We start from the raw sequence: 19,234 nt of genomic DNA, 5'->3' as shown, positions 1-19,234 counted from the left end.
GAAAAACTGGTAAATTAGAAAAATTAACGACGGAGCCAGGAATCGAACCTGGTATCTAGCGATGCTTTACCGGAGCCTTACTCCACTAGACCACCTAGCCGCCCTGACTCTGATGTCGTTGATTCCTCTCAACACCAGTCACTTCAAATTTGTTTTCTTGTGCTGTTGTATGTGTGAATGGAAAGTGTTCTTCGTCTTGGGCACAACTGTAAGAATGCCTGTAAGTGTGTTTACATTTCAAAATTTTACGCTTCTGATGCGAAGCCCGTAAGACAGTCAATGACCGTCTAATAATTGAAATGCGGACATGCGTTATCAATATTATCATTAATCACGAGGCCTTTTCATTGTTAAAGATAGAAATTTGAAAAACTGGTGAATTAGAAAAAATAACGACGGAGCCAGGAATCGAACCAGGTATCCAGCGATGCTTTACCGGAGCCTTACTCCACTAGACCACCTAGCCGCCCTGACTCTGATGTCGTTGATTCCTCTCAACACCAGTCACTTCAAATTTGTTTTCTTGTGCTGTTGTATGAGTGAATGGAAAGTGTTTTACCTCTAGAGCACAACTGTAAGAATGCCTGTAAGTGTGTTTACATTTTAAAATTTTACGATTCTGATGCGAAGCCAGTAAGACAGTCAGTGACCGTCTAATAATTGAAATGCGGATGTGCGTTATCAATATTATCATTAATCACGAGGCCTTTTCATTGTTGAAGATATAAATTTGAAAAACTGGTGACTTAGAAAAATTAACGACGGAGCCAGGAATTAAACCTGGTATCTAGCGATGCTTTACCGGAGCCTTACTCCACTAGACCACCTAGCCGCCCTGACTCTAATGTCGTTAATTCCTCTCAACACCAGTCGGTTCAAATTTGTTTTCTTGTGCTGTTGTATGTGTGAATGGAAAGTGTTCTTCGTCTTGGGCACAACTGTAAGAATGCCTGTAAGTGTGTTTACATTTTAAAATTTTACGCTTCTGATGCGAAGCCCGTAAGACAGTCAATGACCGTCTAATAATTGAAATGCGGATATGCGTTATCAATATTATCATTAATTACGAGGCCTTTTCATTGTTAGAGATATAAATTTGAAAAACTGGTGAATTAGGAAAATTAACGACGGAGCCAGGAATCGAACCTGGAATCTAGCGATGCTTTACCGGAGCCTTACTCCACTAGACCACCTAGCCGCCCTGACTCTGATGTCGTTGATTCCTCTCAACACCAGTCACTTCAAATTTGTTTTCTTGTGCTGTTGTATGTGTGAATGGAAAGTGTTCTTCGTCTTGGGCACAACTGTAAGAATGCCTGTAAGTGTGTTTACATTTCAAAATTTTACGCTTCTGATGCGAAGCCCGTAAGACAGTCAATGACCGTCTAATAATTGAAATGCGGACATGCGTTATCAATATTATCATTAATCACGAGGCCTTTTCATTGTTAAAGATAGAAATTTGAAAAACTGGTGAATTAGAAAAAATAACGACGGAGCCAGGAATCGAACCAGGTATCCAGCGATGCTTTACCGGAGCCTTACTCCACTAGACCACCTAGCCGCCCTGACTCTGATGTCGTTGATTCCTCTCAACACCAGTCACTTCAAATTTGTTTTCTTGTGCTGTTGTATGAGTGAATGGAAAGTGTTTTACCTCTAGAGCACAACTGTAAGAATGCCTGTAAGTGTGTTTACATTTTAAAATTTTACGATTCTGATGCGAAGCCAGTAAGACAGTCAGTGACCGTCTAATAATTGAAATGCGGATGTGCGTTATCAATATTATCATTAATCACGAGGCCTTTTCATTGTTGAAGATATAAATTTGAAAAACTGGTGACTTAGAAAAATTAACGACGGAGCCAGGAATTAAACCTGGTATCTAGCGATGCTTTACCGGAGCCTTACTCCACTAGACCACCTAGCCGCCCTGACTCTAATGTCGTTAATTCCTCTCAACACCAGTCGGTTCAAATTTGTTTTCTTGTGCTGTTGTATGTGTGAATGGAAAGTGTTCTTCGTCTTGGGCACAACTGTAAGAATGCCTGTAAGTGTGTTTACATTTTAAAATTTTACGCTTCTGATGCGAAGCCAGTAAGACAGTCAGAGACCGTCTAATAATTGAAATGCGGATGTGCGTTATCAATATTATCATTAATCACGAGGCCTTTTCATTGTCAAAGATATAAATTTGAAAAACTGGTAAATTAGAAAAATTAACGACGGAGCCAGGAATCGAACCTGGTATCTAGCGATGCTTTACCGGAGCCTTACTCCACTAGACCACCTAGCCGCCCTGACTCTGATGTCGTTGATTCCTCTCAACACCAGTCACTTCAAATTTGTTTTCTTGTGCTGTTGTATGTGTGAATGGAAAGTGTTCTTCGTCTTGGGCACAACTGTAAGAATGCCTGTAAGTGTGTTTACATTTCAAAATTTTACGCTTCTGATGCGAAGCCCGTAAGACAGTCAATGACCGTCTAATAATTGAAATGCGGACATGCGTTATCAATATTATCATTAATCACGAGGCCTTTTCATTGTTAAAGATAGAAATTTGAAAAACTGGTGAATTAGAAAAAATAACGACGGAGCCAGGAATCGAACCAGGTATCCAGCGATGCTTTACCGGAGCCTTACTCCACTAGACCACCTAGCCGCCCTGACTCTGATGTCGTTGATTCCTCTCAACACCAGTCACTTCAAATTTGTTTTCTTGTGCTGTTGTATGAGTGAATGGAAAGTGTTTTACCTCTAGAGCACAACTGTAAGAATGCCTGTAAGTGTGTTTACATTTTAAAATTTTACGATTCTGATGCGAAGCCAGTAAGACAGTCAGTGACCGTCTAATAATTGAAATGCGGATGTGCGTTATCAATATTATCATTAATCACGAGGCCTTTTCATTGTTGAAGATATAAATTTGAAAAACTGGTGACTTAGAAAAATTAACGACGGAGCCAGGAATTAAACCTGGTATCTAGCGATGCTTTACCGGAGCCTTACTCCACTAGACCACCTAGCCGCCCTGACTCTAATGTCGTTAATTCCTCTCAACACCAGTCGGTTCAAATTTGTTTTCTTGTGCTGTTGTATGTGTGAATGGAAAGTGTTCTTCGTCTTGGGCACAACTGTAAGAATGCCTGTAAGTGTGTTTACATTTTAAAATTTTACGCTTCTGATGCGAAGCCAGTAAGACAGTCAGAGACCGTCTAATAATTGAAATGCGGATGTGCGTTATCAATATTATCATTAATCACGAGGCCTTTTCATTGTCAAAGATATAAATTTGAAAAACTGGTAAATTAGAAAAATTAACGACGGAGCCAGGAATCGAACCTGGTATCTAGCGATGCTTTACCGGAGCCTTACTCCACTAGACCACCTAGCCGCCCTGACTCTGATGTCGTTGATTCCTCTCAACACCAGTCACTTCAAATTTGTTTTCTTGTGCTGTTGTATGAGTGAATGGAAAGTGTTCTTCGTCTTGGGCACAACTGTAAGAATGCCTGTAAGTGTGTTCACATTTCAAAATTTCACGCTTCTGATGCGAAGCCCGTAAGACAGTCAATGACCGTCTAATAATTGAAATGCGGATATGCGTTATCAATATTATCATTAATTACGAGGCCTTTTCATTGTTAGAGATATAAATTTGAAAAACTGGTGAATTAGGAAAATTAACGACGGAGCCAGGAATCGAACCTGGAATCTAGCGATGCTTTACCGGAGCCTTACTCCACTAGACCACCTAGCCGCCCTGACTCTGATGTCGTTGATTCCTCTCAACACCAGTCACTTCAAATTTGTTTTCTTGTGCTGTTGTATGAGTGAATGGAAAGTGTTCTTCGTCTTGGGCACAACTGTAAGAATGCCTGTAAGTGTGTTCACATTTCAAAATTTCACGCTTCTGATGCGAAGCCCGTAAGACAGTCAATGACCGTCTAATAATTGAAATGCGGATATGCGTTATCAATATTATCATTAATCACGAGGCCTTTTCATTGTTAGAGATATAAATTTGAAAAACTGGTGAATTAGAAAAATTAACGACGGAGCCAGGAATCGAACCTGGAATCTAGCGATGCTTTACCGGAGCCTTACTCCACTAGACCACCTAGCCGCCCTGACTCTGATGTCGTTGATTCCTCTCAACACCAGTCACTTCAAATTTGTTTTCTTGTGCTGTTGTATGAGTGAATAGAAGGTGTTTTACCTCTAGACCACAACTGTCAGAATGTCTTTGAGTGTGTTTACATTTTGGAATCTTACTTTCCGGATGCGAAGCCCGTAAGACAGGCAATGACCGTCTAATAATTGAAATGCGGATATGCGTTATCAATATTATCATTAATCACGAGGCCTTTTCATTGTTAAAGATATAAATTTGAAAAACTGGTGAATTAGAAAAATTAACGACGGAGCCAGGAATCGAACCTGGTATCTAGCGATGCTTTACAGGAGCTTTACTCCACTAGACCACCTAGCCGCCCTGACTCTGATGTCGTTAATTCCTCTCAACACCAGTCAGTTCAAATTTGTTTTCTTGTGCTGTTGTATGTGTGAATGGAAAGTGTTCTTCGTCTTGGGCACAACTGTAAGAATGCCTGTAAGTGTGTTTACATTTTAAAATTTTACGCTTCTGATGCGAAGCCAGTAAGACAGTCAATGACCGTCTAATAATTGAAATGCGGATGTGCGTTATCAATATTATCATTAATCACGAGGCCTTTTCATTGTTAAAGATATGAATTTGAAAAACTGGTGAATTGGAAAAATTAACGACGGAGCCAGGAATCGAACCTGGTATCTAGCGATGCTTTACCGGAGCCTTACTCCACTAGACCACCTAGCCGCCCTGACTCTGATGTCGTTAATTCCTCTCAACACCAGTCAGTTCAAATTTGTTTTCTTGTGCTGTTGTATGTGTGAATAGAAAGTGTTCTTCGTCTTGGGCACAACTGTAAGAATGCCTGTAAGTGTGTTTACATTTTAAAATTTTACGCTTCTGATGCGAAGCCAGTGAGACAGTCAATGACCGTCTAATAATTGAAATGCGGATGTGCGTTATCAATATTATCATTAATCACGAGGCCTTTTCATTGTTAAAGATATGAATTTGAAAAACTGGTGAATGAGAAAAATTAACGACGGAGCCAGGAATCGAACCTGGTATCTAGCGATGCTTTACAGGAGCTTTACTCCACTAGACCACCTAGCCGCCCTGACTCTGATGTCGTTAATTCCTCTCAACACCAGTCAGTTCAAATTTGTTTTCTTGTGCTGTTGTATGTGTGAATAGAAAGTGTTTTACCTCTAGACCACAACTGTCAGAATGTCTTTGAGTGTGTTTACATTTTGGAATCTTACTTTCCGGATGCGAAGCCCGTAAGACAGGCAATGACCGTCTAATAATTGAAATGCGGATATGCGTTATCAATATTATCATTAATCACGAGGCCTTTTCATTGTTAAAGATATGAATTTGAAAAACTGGTGAATTAGAAAAATTAACGACGGAGCCAGGAATCGAACCTGGTATCTAGCGATGCTTTACCGGAGCCTTACTCCACTAGACCACCTAGCCGCCCTGACTCTGATGTCGTTAATTCCTCTCAACACCAGTCAGTTCAAATTTGTTTTCTTGTGCTGTTGTATGTGTGAATAGAAAGTGTTCTTCGTCTTGGGCACAACTGTAAGAATGCCTGTAAGTGTGTTTACATTTTAAAATTTTACGCTTCTGATGCGAAGCCAGTAAGACAGTCAATGACCGTCTAATAATTGAAATGCGGATGTGCGTTATCAATATTATCATTAATCACGAGGCCTTTTCATTGTTGAAGATATAAATTTGAAAAACTGGTGACTTAGAAAAATTAACGACGGAGCCAGGAATTAATCCTGGTATCTAGCGATGCTTCACCGGAGCCTTACTCCACTAGACCACCTAGCCGCCCTGACTTTGATGTCGTTAATTCCTCTCAACACCAGTCAGTTCAAATTTGTTTTCTTGTGCTGTTGTATGTGTGAATAGAAAGTGTTTTACCTCTAGAGCACAACTGTAAGAATGCCTGTAAGTGTGTTTACATTTTAAAATTTTACGCTTCTGATGCGAAGCCAGTAAGACAGTCAATGACCGTCTAATAATTGAAATGCGGATGTGCGTTATCAATATTAACATTAATCACGAGGCCTTTTCATTGTCAAAGATATAAATTTGAAAAACTGGTAAATTAGAAAAATTAACGACGAAGCCAGGAATCGAACCTGGTATCTAGCGATGCTTTACCGGAGCCTTACTCCACTAGACCACCTAGCCGCCCTGACTCTGATGTCGTTGATTCCTCTCAACACCAGTCACTTCAAATTTGTTTTCTTGTGCTGTTGTATGAGTGAATGGAAAGTGTTCTTCGTCTTGGGCACAACTGTAAGAATGCCTGTAAGTGTGTTCACATTTCAAAATTTCACGCTTCTGATGCGAAGCCCGTAAGACAGTCAATGACCGTCTAATAATTGAAATGCGGATATGCGTTATCAATATTATCATTAATCACGAGGCCTTTTCATTGTTAGAGATATAAATTTGAAAAACTGGTAAATTAGAAAAATTAACGACGGAGCCAGGAATCGAACCTGGAATCTAGCGATGCTTTACCGGAGCCTTACTCCACTAGACCACCTAGCCGCCCTGACTCTGATGTCGTTGATTCCTCTCAACACCAGTCAGTTCAAATTTGTTTTCTTGTGCTGTTGTATGTGTGAATAGAAAGTGTTCTTCGTCTTGGGCACAACTGTAAGAATGCCTGTAAGTGTGTTTACATTTTAAAATTTTACGCTTCTGATGCGAAGCCAGTAAGACAGGCAATGACCGTCTAATAATTGAAATGCGGATATGCGTTATCAATATTATCATTAATCACGAGGCCTTTCCATTGTTAAAGATATGAATTTGAAAAACTGGTAAATTGGAAAAATTAACGAGGGAGCCATGAATTAAACCTGGTATCTAGCGATGCTTTACCGGAGCCTTACTCCACTAGACCACCTAGCCGCCCTGACTCTGATGTCGTTAATTCCTCTCAACACCAGTCAGTTCAAATTTGTTTTCTTGTGCTGTTGTATGTGTGAATGGAAAGTGTTCTTCGTCTTGGGCACAACTGTAAGAATGCCTGTAAGTGTGTTTACATTTTAAAATTTTACGCTTCTGATGCAAAGCCAGTAAGACAGTCAATGACCGTCTAATAATTGAAATGCGGATGTGCGTTATCAATATTATCATTAATCACGAGGCCTTTTCATTGTTGAAGATATAAATTTGAAAAACTGGTGACTTAGAAAAATTAACGACGGAGCCAGGAATTAAACCTGGTATCTAGCGATGCTTTACCGGAGCCTTACTCCACTAGACCACCTAGCCGCCCTGACTCTGATGTCGTTAATTCCTCTCAACACCAGTCAGTTCAAATTTGTTCTCTTGTGCTGTTGTATGTATGAATAGAAAGTGTTTTACCTCTAGACCACAACTGTCAGAATGTCTTTGAGTGTGTTTACATTTTGGAATCTTACTTTCCGGATGCGAAGCCCGTAAGACAGGCAATGACCGTCTAATAATTGAAATGCGGATATGCGTTATCAATATTATCATTAATCACGAGGCCTTTTCATTGTTAAAGATATGAATTTGAAAAACTGGTAAATTCGAAAAATTAACGAGGGAGCCAGGAATTAAACCTGGTATCTAGCGATGCTTTACCGGAGCCTTACTCCACTAGACCACCTAGCCGCCCTGACTCTGATGTCGTTAATTCCTCTCAACACCAGTCAGTTCAAATTTGTTTTCTTGTGCTGTTGTATGTGTGAATAGAAAGTGTTTTACCTCTAGAGCACAACTGTAAGAATGCCTGTAAGTGTGTTTACATTTTAAAATTTTACGCTTCTGATGCGAAGCCAGTAAGACAGGCAATGACCGTCTAATAATTGAAATGCGGATATGCGTTATCAATATTATCATTAATCACGAGGCCTTTTCATTGTTAAAGATATGAATTTGAAAAACTGGTAAATTAGAAAAATTAACGAGGGAGCCAGGAATTAAACCTGGTATCTAGCGATGCTTTACCGGAGCCTTACTCCACTAGACCACCTAGCCGCCCTGACTCTGATGTCGTTAATTCCTCTCAACACCAGTCAGTTCAAATTTGTTTTCTTGTGCTGTTGTATGTGTGAATGGAAAGTGTTCTTCGTCTTGGGCACAACTGTAAGAATGCCTGTAAGTGTGTTCACATTTCAAAATTTTACGCTTCTGATGCGAAGCCAGTAAGACAGGCAATGACCGTCTAATAATTGAAATGCGGATATGCGTTATCAATATTATCATTAATCACGAGGCCTTTCCATTGTCAAAGATATGAATTTGAAAAACTGGTAAATTGGAAAAATTAACGAGGGAGCCATGAATTAAACCTGGTATCTAGCGATGCTTTACCGGAGCCTTACTCCACTAGACCACCTAGCCGCCCTGACTCTGATGTCGTTAATTCCTCTCAACACCAGTCAGTTCAAATTTGTTTTCTTGTGCTGTTGTATGTGTGAATGGAAAGTGTTCTTCGTCTTGGGCACAACTGTAAGAATGCCTGTAAGTGTGTTTACATTTTAAAATTTTACGCTTCTGATGCAAAGCCAGTAAGACAGTCAATGACCGTCTAATAATTGAAATGCGGATGTGCGTTATCAATATTATCATTAATCACGAGGCCTTTTCATTGTTAAAGATATGAATTTGAAAAACTGGTGAATTGGAAAAATTAACGACGGAGCCAGGAATCGAACCTGGTATCTAGCGATGCTTTACCGGAGCCTTACTCCACTAGACCACCTAGCCGCCCTGACTCTGATGTCGTTAATTCCTCTCAACACCAGTCAGTTCAAATTTGTTTTCTAGTGCTGTTGTATGTGTGAATAGAAGGTGTTTTACCTCTAGAGCACAACTGTAAGAATGCCTGTAAGTGAGTTTACATTTTAAAATTTTACGCTTCTGATGCGAAGCCAGTAAGACAGTCAATGACCGTCTAATAATTGAAATGCGGATGTGCGTTATCAATATTATCAATAATCACGAGGCCTTTTCATTGTTGAAGATATAAATTTGAAAAACTGGTGACTTAGAAAAATTAACGACGGAGCCAGGAATCGAACCTGGTATCTAGCGATGCTTTACCGGAGCCTTACTCCACTAGACCACCTAGCCGCCCTGACTCTGATGTCGTTAATTCCTCTCAACACCAGTCAGTTCAAATTTGTTTTCTAGTGCTGTTGTATGTGTGAATAGAAGGTGTTTTACCTCTAGAGCACAACTGTAAGAATGCCTGTAAGTGAGTTTACATTTTAAAATTTTACGCTTCTGATGCGAAGCCAGTAAGACAGTCAATGACCGTCTAATAATTGAAATGCGGATGTGCGTTATCAATATTATCATTAATCACGAGGCCTTTTCATTGTTGAAGATATAAATTTGAAAAACTGGTGACTTAGAAAAATTAACGACGGAGCCAGGAATTAATCCTGGTATCTAGCGATGCTTCACCGGAGCCTTACTCCACTAGACCACCTAGCCGCCCTGACTTTGATGTCGTTAATTCCTCTCAACACCAGTCAGTTCAAATTTGTTTTCTTGTGCTGTTGTATGTGTGAATAGAAAGTGTTTTACCTCTAGAGCACAACTGTAAGAATGCCTGTAAGTGTGTTTACATTTTAAAATTTTACGCTTCTGATGCGAAGCCAGTAAGACAGTCAATGACCGTCTAATAATTGAAATGCGGATGTGCGTTATCAATATTATCATTAATCACGAGGCCTTTTCATTGTCAAAGATATAAATTTGAAAAACTGGTAAATTAGAAAAATTAACGACGGAGCCAGGAATCGAACCTGGTATCTAGCGATGCTTTACCGGAGCCTTACTCCACTAGACCACCTAGCCGCCCTGACTCTGATGTCGTTGATTCCTCTCAACACCAGTCACTTCAAATTTGTTTTCTTGTGCTGTTGTATGAGTGAATGGAAAGTGTTCTTCGTCTTGGGCACAACTGTAAGAATGCCTGTAAGTGTGTTCACATTTCAAAATTTCACGCTTCTGATGCGAAGCCCGTAAGACAGTCAATGACCGTCTAATAATTGAAATGCGGATATGCGTTATCAATATTATCATTAATCACGAGGCCTTTTCATTGTTAGAGATATAAATTTGAAAAACTGGTAAATTAGAAAAATTAACGACGGAGCCAGGAATCGAACCTGGAATCTAGCGATGCTTTACCGGAGCCTTACTCCACTAGACCACCTAGCCGCCCTGACTCTGATGTCGTTGATTCCTCTCAACACCAGTCAGTTCAAATTTGTTTTCTTGTGCTGTTGTATGTGTGAATAGAAAGTGTTCTTCGTCTTGGGCACAACTGTAAGAATGCCTGTAAGTGTGTTCACATTTCAAAATTTCACGCTTCTGATGCGAAGCCCGTAAGACAGTCAATGACCGTCTAATAATTGAAATGCGGATATGCGTTATCAATATTATCATTAATCACGAGGCCTTTTCATTGTTAGAGATATAAATTTGAAAAACTGGTAAATTAGAAAAATTAACGACGGAGCCAGGAATCGAACCTGGAATCTAGCGATGCTTTACCGGAGCCTTACTCCACTAGACCACCTAGCCGCCCTGACTCTGATGTCGTTGATTCCTCTCAACACCAGTCAGTTCAAATTTGTTTTCTTGTGCTGTTGTATGTGTGAATAGAAAGTGTTCTTCGTCTTGGGCACAACTGTAAGAATGCCTGTAAGTGTGTTTACATTTTAAAATTTTACGCTTCTGATGCGAAGCCAGTAAGACAGGCAATGACCGTCTAATAATTGAAATGCGGATATGCGTTATCAATATTATCATTAATCACGAGGCCTTTCCATTGTTAAAGATATAAATTTGAAAAACTGGTAAATTGGAAAAATTAACGAGGGAGCCATGAATTAAACCTGGTATCTAGCGATGCTTTACCGGAGCCTTACTCCACTAGACCACCTAGCCGCCCTGACTCTGATGTCGTTAATTCCTCTCAACACCAGTCAGTTCAAATTTGTTTTCTTGTGCTGTTGTATGTGTGAATGGAAAGTGTTCTTCGTCTTGGGCACAACTGTATGAATGCCTGTAAGTGTGTTTACATTTTAAAATTTTACGCTTCTGATGCAAAGCCAGTAAGACAGTCAATGACCGTCTAATAATTGAAATGCGGATGTGCGTTATCAATATTATCATTAATCACGAGGCCTTTTCATTGTTGAAGATATAAATTTGAAAAACTGGTGACTTAGAAAAATTAACGACGGAGCCAGGAATTAAACCTGGTATCTAGCGATGCTTTACCGGAGCCTTACTCCACTAGACCACCTAGCCGCCCTGACTCTGATGTCGTTAATTCCTCTCAACACCAGTCAGTTCAAATTTGTTTTCTTGTGCTGTTGTATGTATGAATAGAAAGTGTTTTACCTCTAGACCACAACTGTCAGAATGTCTTTGAGTGTGTTTACATTTTGGAATCTTACTTTCCGGATGCGAAGCCCGTAAGACAGGCAATGACCGTCTAATAATTGAAATGCGGATATGCGTTATCAATATTATCATTAATCACGAGGCCTTTTCATTGTTAAAGATATGAATTTGAAAAACTGGTGAATTAGAAAAATTAACGAGGGAGCCAGGAATTAAACCTGGTATCTAGCGATGCTTTACCGGAGCCTTACTCCACTAGACCACCTAGCCGCCCTGACTCTGATGTCGTTAATTCCTCTCAACACCAGTCAGTTCAAATTTGTTTTCTTGTGCTGTTGTATGTGTGAATAGAAATTGTTTTACCTCTAGAGCACAACTGTAAGAATGCCTGTAAGTGTGTTTACATTTCAAAATTTTACGCTTCTGATGCGAAGCCAGTAAGACAGTCAATGACCGTCTAATAATTGAAATGCGGATGTGCGTTATCAATATTATCATTAATCACGAGGCCTTTTCATTGTTAAAGATATGAATTTGAAAAACTGGTAAATTAGAAAAATTAACGACGGAGCCAGGAATCGAACCTGGTATCTAGCGATGCTTTACCGGAGCCTTACTCCACTAGACCACCTAGCCGCCCTGACTCTGATGTCGTTAATTCCTCTCAACACCAGTCAGTTCAAATTTGTTTTCTTGTGCTGTTGTATGTGTGAATAGAAAGTGTTTTACCTCTAGACCACAACTGTCAGAATGTCTTTGAGTGTGTTTACATTTTGGAATCTTACTTTCCGGATGCGAAGCCCGTAAGACAGGCAATGACCGTCTAATAATTGAAATGCGGATATGCGTTATCAATATTATCATTAATCACGAGGCCTTTTCATTGTTAAAGATATGAATTTGAAAAACTGGTCAATTAGAAAAATTAACGAGGGAGCCAGGAATTAAACCTGGTAACTAGCGATGCTTTACCGGAGCCTTACTCCACTAGACCACCTAGCCGCCCTGACTCTGATGTCGTTAATTCCTCTCAACACCAGTCAGTTCAAATTTGTTTTCTTGTGCTGTTGTATGTGTGAATGGAAAGTGTTCTTCGTCTTGGGCACAACTGTAAGAATGCCTGTAAGTGTGTTTACATTTTAAAATTTTACGCTTCTGATGCGAAGCCAGTAAGACAGTCAATGACCGTCTAATAATTGAAATGCGGATGTGCGTTATCAATATTATCATTAACCACGAGGCCTTTTCATTGTTGAAGATATAAATTTGAAAAACTGGTGACTTAGAAAAATTAACGACGGAGCCAGGAATTAATCCTGGTATCTAGCGATGCTTCACCGGAGCCTTACTCCACTAGACCACCTAGCCGCCCTGACTTTGATGTCGTTAATTCCTCTCAACACCAGTCAGTTCAAATTTGTTTTCTTGTGCTGTTGTATGTGTGAATAGAAAGTGTTTTACCTCTAGAGCACAACTGTAAGAATGCCTGTAAGTGTGTTTACATTTTAAAATTTTACGCTTCTGATGCGAAGCCAGTAAGACAGTCAATGACCGTCTAATAATTGAAATGCGGATATGCGTTATCAATATTATCATTAATCACGAGGCCTTTTCATTGTTAAAGATATGAATTTGAAAAACTGGTAAATTAGAAAAATTAACGAGGGAGCCAGGAATCGAACCTGGTATTTAGCGATGCTTTACCGGAGCCTTACTCCACTAGACCACCTAGCCGCCCTGACTCTGATGTCGTTAATTCCTCTCAACACCAGTCAGTTCAAATTTGTTTTCTTGTGCTGTTGTATGTGTGAATAGAAAGTGTTCTTCGTCTTGGGCACAACTGTAAGAATGCCTGTAAGTGTGTTTACATTTTAAAATTTTACGCTTCTGATGCGAAGCCAGTAAGACAGTCAATGACCGTCTAATAATTGAAATGCGGATGTGCGTTATCAATATTATCATTAATCACGAGGCCTTTTCATTGTTAAAGATATGAATTTGAAAAACTGGTGAATTAGAAAAATTAACGACGGAGCCAGGAATCGAACCTGGTATCTAGCGATGCTTCACCGGAGCCTTACTCCACTAGACCACCTAGCCGCCCTGACTCTGATGTCGTTAATTCCTCTCAACACCAGTCAGTTCAAATTTGTTTTCTTGTGCTGTTGTATGTGTGAATGGAAAGTGTTCTTCGTCTTGGGCACAACTGTAAGAATGCCTGTAAGTGTGTTTACATTTTAAAATTTTACGCTTCTGATGCGAAGCCAGTAAGACAGTCAATGACCGTCTAATAATTGAAATGCGGATATGCGTTATCAATATTATCACTAATCACGAGGCCTTTTCATTGTTAAAGATATGAATTTGAAAAACTGGTAAATTAGAAAAATTAACGACGGAGCCAGGAATCGAACCTGGTATCTAGCGATGCTTTACCGGAGCCTTACTCCACTAGACCACCTAGCCGCCCTGACTCTGATGTCGTTAATTCCTCTCAACACCAGTCAGTTCAAATTTGTTTTCTTGTGCTGTTGTATGTGTGAATAGAAAGTGTTTTACCTCTAGACCACAACTGTCAGAATGTCTTTGAGTGTGTTTACATTTTGGAATCTTACTTTCCGGATGCGAAGCCCGTAAGACAGGCAATGACCGTCTAATAATTGAAATGCGTATATGCGTTATCAATATTATCATTAATCACGAGGCCTTTTCATTGTTAAAGATATGAATTTGAAAAACTGGTAAATTAGAAAAATTAACGAGGGAGCCAGGAATTAAACCTGGTAACTAGCGATGCTTTACCGGAGCCTTACTCCACTAGACCACCTAGCCGCCCTGACTTTGATGTCGTTAATTCCTCTCAACACCAGTCAGTTCAAATTTGTTTTCTTGTGCTGTTGTATGTGTGAATAGAAAGTGTTTTACCTCTAGAGCACAACTGTAAGAATGCCTGTAAGTGTGTTTACATTTTAAAATTTTACGCTTCTGATGCGAAGCCAGTAAGACAGTCAATGACCGTCTAATAATTGAAATGCGGATGTGCGTTATCAATATTATCATTAATCACGAGGCCTTTTCATTGTTAAAGATATGAATATGAAAAACTGGTAAATTAGAAAAATTAACGACGGAGCCAGGAATCGAACCTGGTATCTAGCGATGCTTCACCGGAGCCTTACTCCACTAGACCACCTAGCCGCCCTGACTCTGATGTCGTTAATTCCTCTCAACACCAGTCAGTTCAAATTTGTTTTCTTGTGCTGTTGTATGTGTGAATAGAAAGTGTTCATCCTCTTGTATGAAGGTATGTACTTTATATCGGAAAATTATTCGATCAGACCTTAGCTTTCAGAGAAGTAAAAAAACTTCTGGAACCTTGCTCCAGAGACTTGGCGACGGAACCAGGCGTGAGTGTTTGACATGTTTATGGATACATATATATTTAACCTGAAAATTATTTGATTAGCCCACAGCCTTAGGAAAAGTGAGAAAAAAACTGAAACTTGATGCCGTGTTTAGGCACCGAAAATCGGGCCAGCGTATGGTTTATCTATGATGATATACACTTTTCATTTGAAAATTTTTTGATCAGACCTCAGCTCTCAGAGAAGTGGAAAAAATATGCTGAAAACTCGCTCCAGAATTTTGGCGAGGGAAATTAGCCTGCGTATTTGATACGTTTATGATGATATCTATTTTTTATCGGAAAGTCATTCGATCAGACCTCAGCTTTCAGAGACGTGGAAAAAATGTACTGAAAACTAGCTTCAGAATTTTGGCGACGGAAATTGGCGTGCGTGTGCGATATGCTTATGAAAATACATATTTCTCATCGCAATACTGCTCTCGAAAAAGTGAAAGAAATGCCCCGAGACTCACCCCTGAGTTATGGCGTCGGAAATTGTCGTTAGTGTTTGATATGTTCATGAAAACATTTATTTTTTAATGAAAAATTATCCGATCGGACCACAGCTTCCAAAAAAGTAAGAAGAAAACCAAACTCCCTCCCCAGTTTTGGCGCCGGAAATCGACGTGAGTTCTTAATATTTCTACGACAATATATACTTCTCATCGGAAAATTATTCGAGGGGCTACAGCTTTCGAAAAATTGAAAAAGAAAGATCTGAATTTTGCTGCCGAGTTTTGATGCCGAAACGTGGGGAAAGCGTTTGATATGTTCGTGAAAATTCATATCTGTCATCAGTAAATTCTTCTATTGGACCAAACCTTTCGAAAAAGTGAAAAACAAAGACTCGAAACTCACTGCCAAGTTTTGAAGTATTTTTGTCTCTATCACCATATGTCACTTATTATATTCTTATCTGTTTCAGGTAACTGAGTTTTCTTGACCATACCGAGAAATCAACGTTTTATTCTTTTGGCTTAGGTCAGGCATGTGCCTGGTTCAGGGTCATTCATCTTGTTTTCACCGATACATTGATTTAGTAGCGATGCACTTCAGAATCCTCGTGATCACAATATGTAGCATTATTTGTTCAGTCGTGGTTCATCTTTCAATGGATTCACACTCTTTTATTGTGATCGTTTCAGTGTCAGAGTTTCCCTGAGTCCCTCAGTGGTCATGTTCGGTTTGAACATTTTACTCTAGAATTATATAGCTCTGTCGTATTTTGGTGGTTGTGCTTATTATACTCTTATTTGTTTCCATTTCTTTAAAGATTTCTGTATCGTCATCCGGTAGGTAAATGATAATGTCTTACAGCGATTCGTGTTTTCGATCTTGGTTTAGTTGTTCATTGTTTTCCGTATTTACCAGGTTCTATATTTATTCATCATCTCATACCTCACAAGAAGAAAAACCCGTGCGCAAACATCCAAAGTCAAACGACGTTTGCATATGAGATAAAAACAATCACCCATAATCCAAAATTAAAACATCCATTTTTCATCCATAATTAAAACAGCCATCTTTCATTGACGACAAGTAGTCAGCGAGTTAAAAGACTGATAAATTTTGAACGAACTGCGAATACGCGCTAGTACAAATTGATTGGGAAAAACAATTCACCATAATTATTATGTGACAAAAAGTAATCTGCTATTGTTCGAAGAACGTAGGATCAATCTTGCGAGTATTCTCTGTGGATTAGGCCTACTGGGGATACCACGTAAAAAAAAACGCATCGGGTGCTCTACCGCTTGCGGTGGTGTGGAAACGAGCATTACTAAACTTATTTTCACTGGTCAAATACTGACATATTGCACGTTTTCAAATGGCAATTTTCTTCATGCGTGAATTCAACTCATTGTCAATAAAACTAATGTTTCGATAATGTGTAACGCATGTGGAATCGTAATACCTTCGGATTTCTCTACTTTAGTCAGAGTGAATTCCACGTAAATACATTTTTCTTTTTGATAAATTTCGTTTCTTAATTCAAGTCAACAAGGTGTACATACTTTTGGCAATTGAGAGCTTGGCACTTCCAACATCTTTCGTCCCCGTTTGGTCTTTTGAATCTATATTGTACAGAATTATTTAAAAAATTTTAAGACAAATTTGTATACCCGTTCGATTCATAGATTACTTGACCGAATCTACCGTTGATTACTTTTTTTCACAACAGCATTACATTCACATATTATACATAAAAAAGAAAGGCAACCAATACGATAACTTGCATTTTATAATATTATTACTTGATTTTAGACTCAATTAAAAATCACACAAGAAATGTTTTGTCACATTAAACACATAAAATCATATCATTTTCGATAGAACGGAAGGCCAGACTTTCACAGGATAAATTCGTAAAATGCGAAACAAATGATGCATCAATATTTGAATATTCTACGCATAAGTTGGCTGCTCGTCACCAATTCCAAAGACCAGTACAGGCATTGTTGGATGGTGATCTTCGCAGGAAGAGTATCTCTTGGAATTTAACGGACCTATGTATATTCCTCCAAACTGGACAATCAGCCTACCACCGGAACCCGATGCCGTTCCAATAACTCATCGACGATGCATATTTCTTGGATGATTACAAAGCAATTACATGAATTTCTAACAAGTTTCTTGTAATTTTAATATGTATATTGTAACTCCTTAACGTTTTACCTTTGACTCCTCTTCACTTTGTGAAATTCTTCTTCTATAACCTAAGTATGCAAAACCTTTCATCGATATTTTTCTTGACCTAGATATCATAGATAATTGATGAGAAATTGGTTATAAAGAATCCGAAAAATCTATTTCTAGGTGATATCAGTCGTTAGTTTCTGATATCCTATATATTGTATTATTACACAATTGGGTCCTGTGGGTAATATCATTATTAGGAATTACCGGAAAAGTGCTGAAATTTCGGATAAAATAGTATCGATTTTGTCGGGAATACGTATTCCTAAACTCGAAATTCCTCACAATCAACGCGGGCATTGCCATAAACGTATAATAAAGTGGACAGATATGAGTAGTTATATTCTGGGACACTTGATAATAATTTTCTGAACAATCTTATGTTAGGGGGTTAGCGGACAGAGTCGCAATCTAACCAGATAATGTGAGTAGAAGTTGAAAAGAGGAACCTTGATCGTCCTCAAATTTTTTTAAAATCACTTTTGTGAAAATGGTTGCCTGAGGTCAATCGGGGTTTATTACAGCATGGGCTCAAACATTAGTAACAATCAAGTCTTACCTAATTTCCAAAAAATATTTACAAGTAGTATTTTTGTGTAGAAAGGTCTTGGCTTTCCGCTGCAAGTAAACAGTATTTTCAAAAAACCACGGAAATTTAACGTCAGTTTACAAATTATTTTCACACGTCAGCTGGATATTTCGGAATGAAGATATGAGCGTTGACTGAAGGTACATATTATTATCTTCTGTTAACGGTACAAGTTAAACGTATGTACCGAAATTAAATTAGGTGCACATGGGAACAACTATATATCTCCATCCTTTAATTAACTTCTTCGACTACCTCTCTCATTCTTCGCGTCAAGGAAAGATTTGCAACTCTGTTAACAGCAAACCAGGTGCATGTTCATTGCGCATCTATTTAGATACTATTATTTTTGGCGATCCGATGGAGTTATATTAACATTGCTGAATTTGGCCCAGATGAATTGTCGTTATTGAACAGTATACGGCGTCCTCACGGAGTTATCTGAAAATTTCAGTCTGCTCCCGGTTCGTCGTTCCATAGGCATAACAATATTCGACTCTGCATTATCTGGGTACATGCGGTTAGCGATGGTAACATCAGTTCTTGTCGTCTCTACGTACCGACCGCTTGCCGACTTGAGTTGGGCATATAAGGATGGACGCAGAGGGCGCTGCTTGGCGAAGAATTTATCTGGTCCATTTTCGATTACGAAAAGTCCCATAAGGCTATCAGCCTTTATGCATAGCATGATGTAAATATACAAGGTGTGCCAGAACTGAAGACCGATTTTCGCTCAGTCTGCCCATATCCAAGATGACGTCACAGAAATCACGTAATATCACGTAATTAGGTTACTTGAGATAACTTAATTATTTCCGTATATTCTGTTTCCTGAAAATGCCAGTTTGCGCAATCAAAAGTTGCAAAAATAATAACGTAAACACCGAAGGACAAAATATCAAGCCTATATGACGTCACCTTGGATATATTTTCTGATTGGTTCAATTAAAGCGTATGCGCATGGTTTCACCTTGTTTCCTTACATCATGATGCATAGGTA

Source organism: Neodiprion virginianus, chromosome 3 (genome assembly GCF_021901495.1).
Source record: "Neodiprion virginianus isolate iyNeoVirg1 chromosome 3, iyNeoVirg1.1, whole genome shotgun sequence".
Lineage (NCBI taxonomy): Eukaryota > Metazoa > Arthropoda > Insecta > Hymenoptera > Diprionidae > Neodiprion > Neodiprion virginianus.
Note: the sequence above shows the minus strand (reverse complement) of the source record.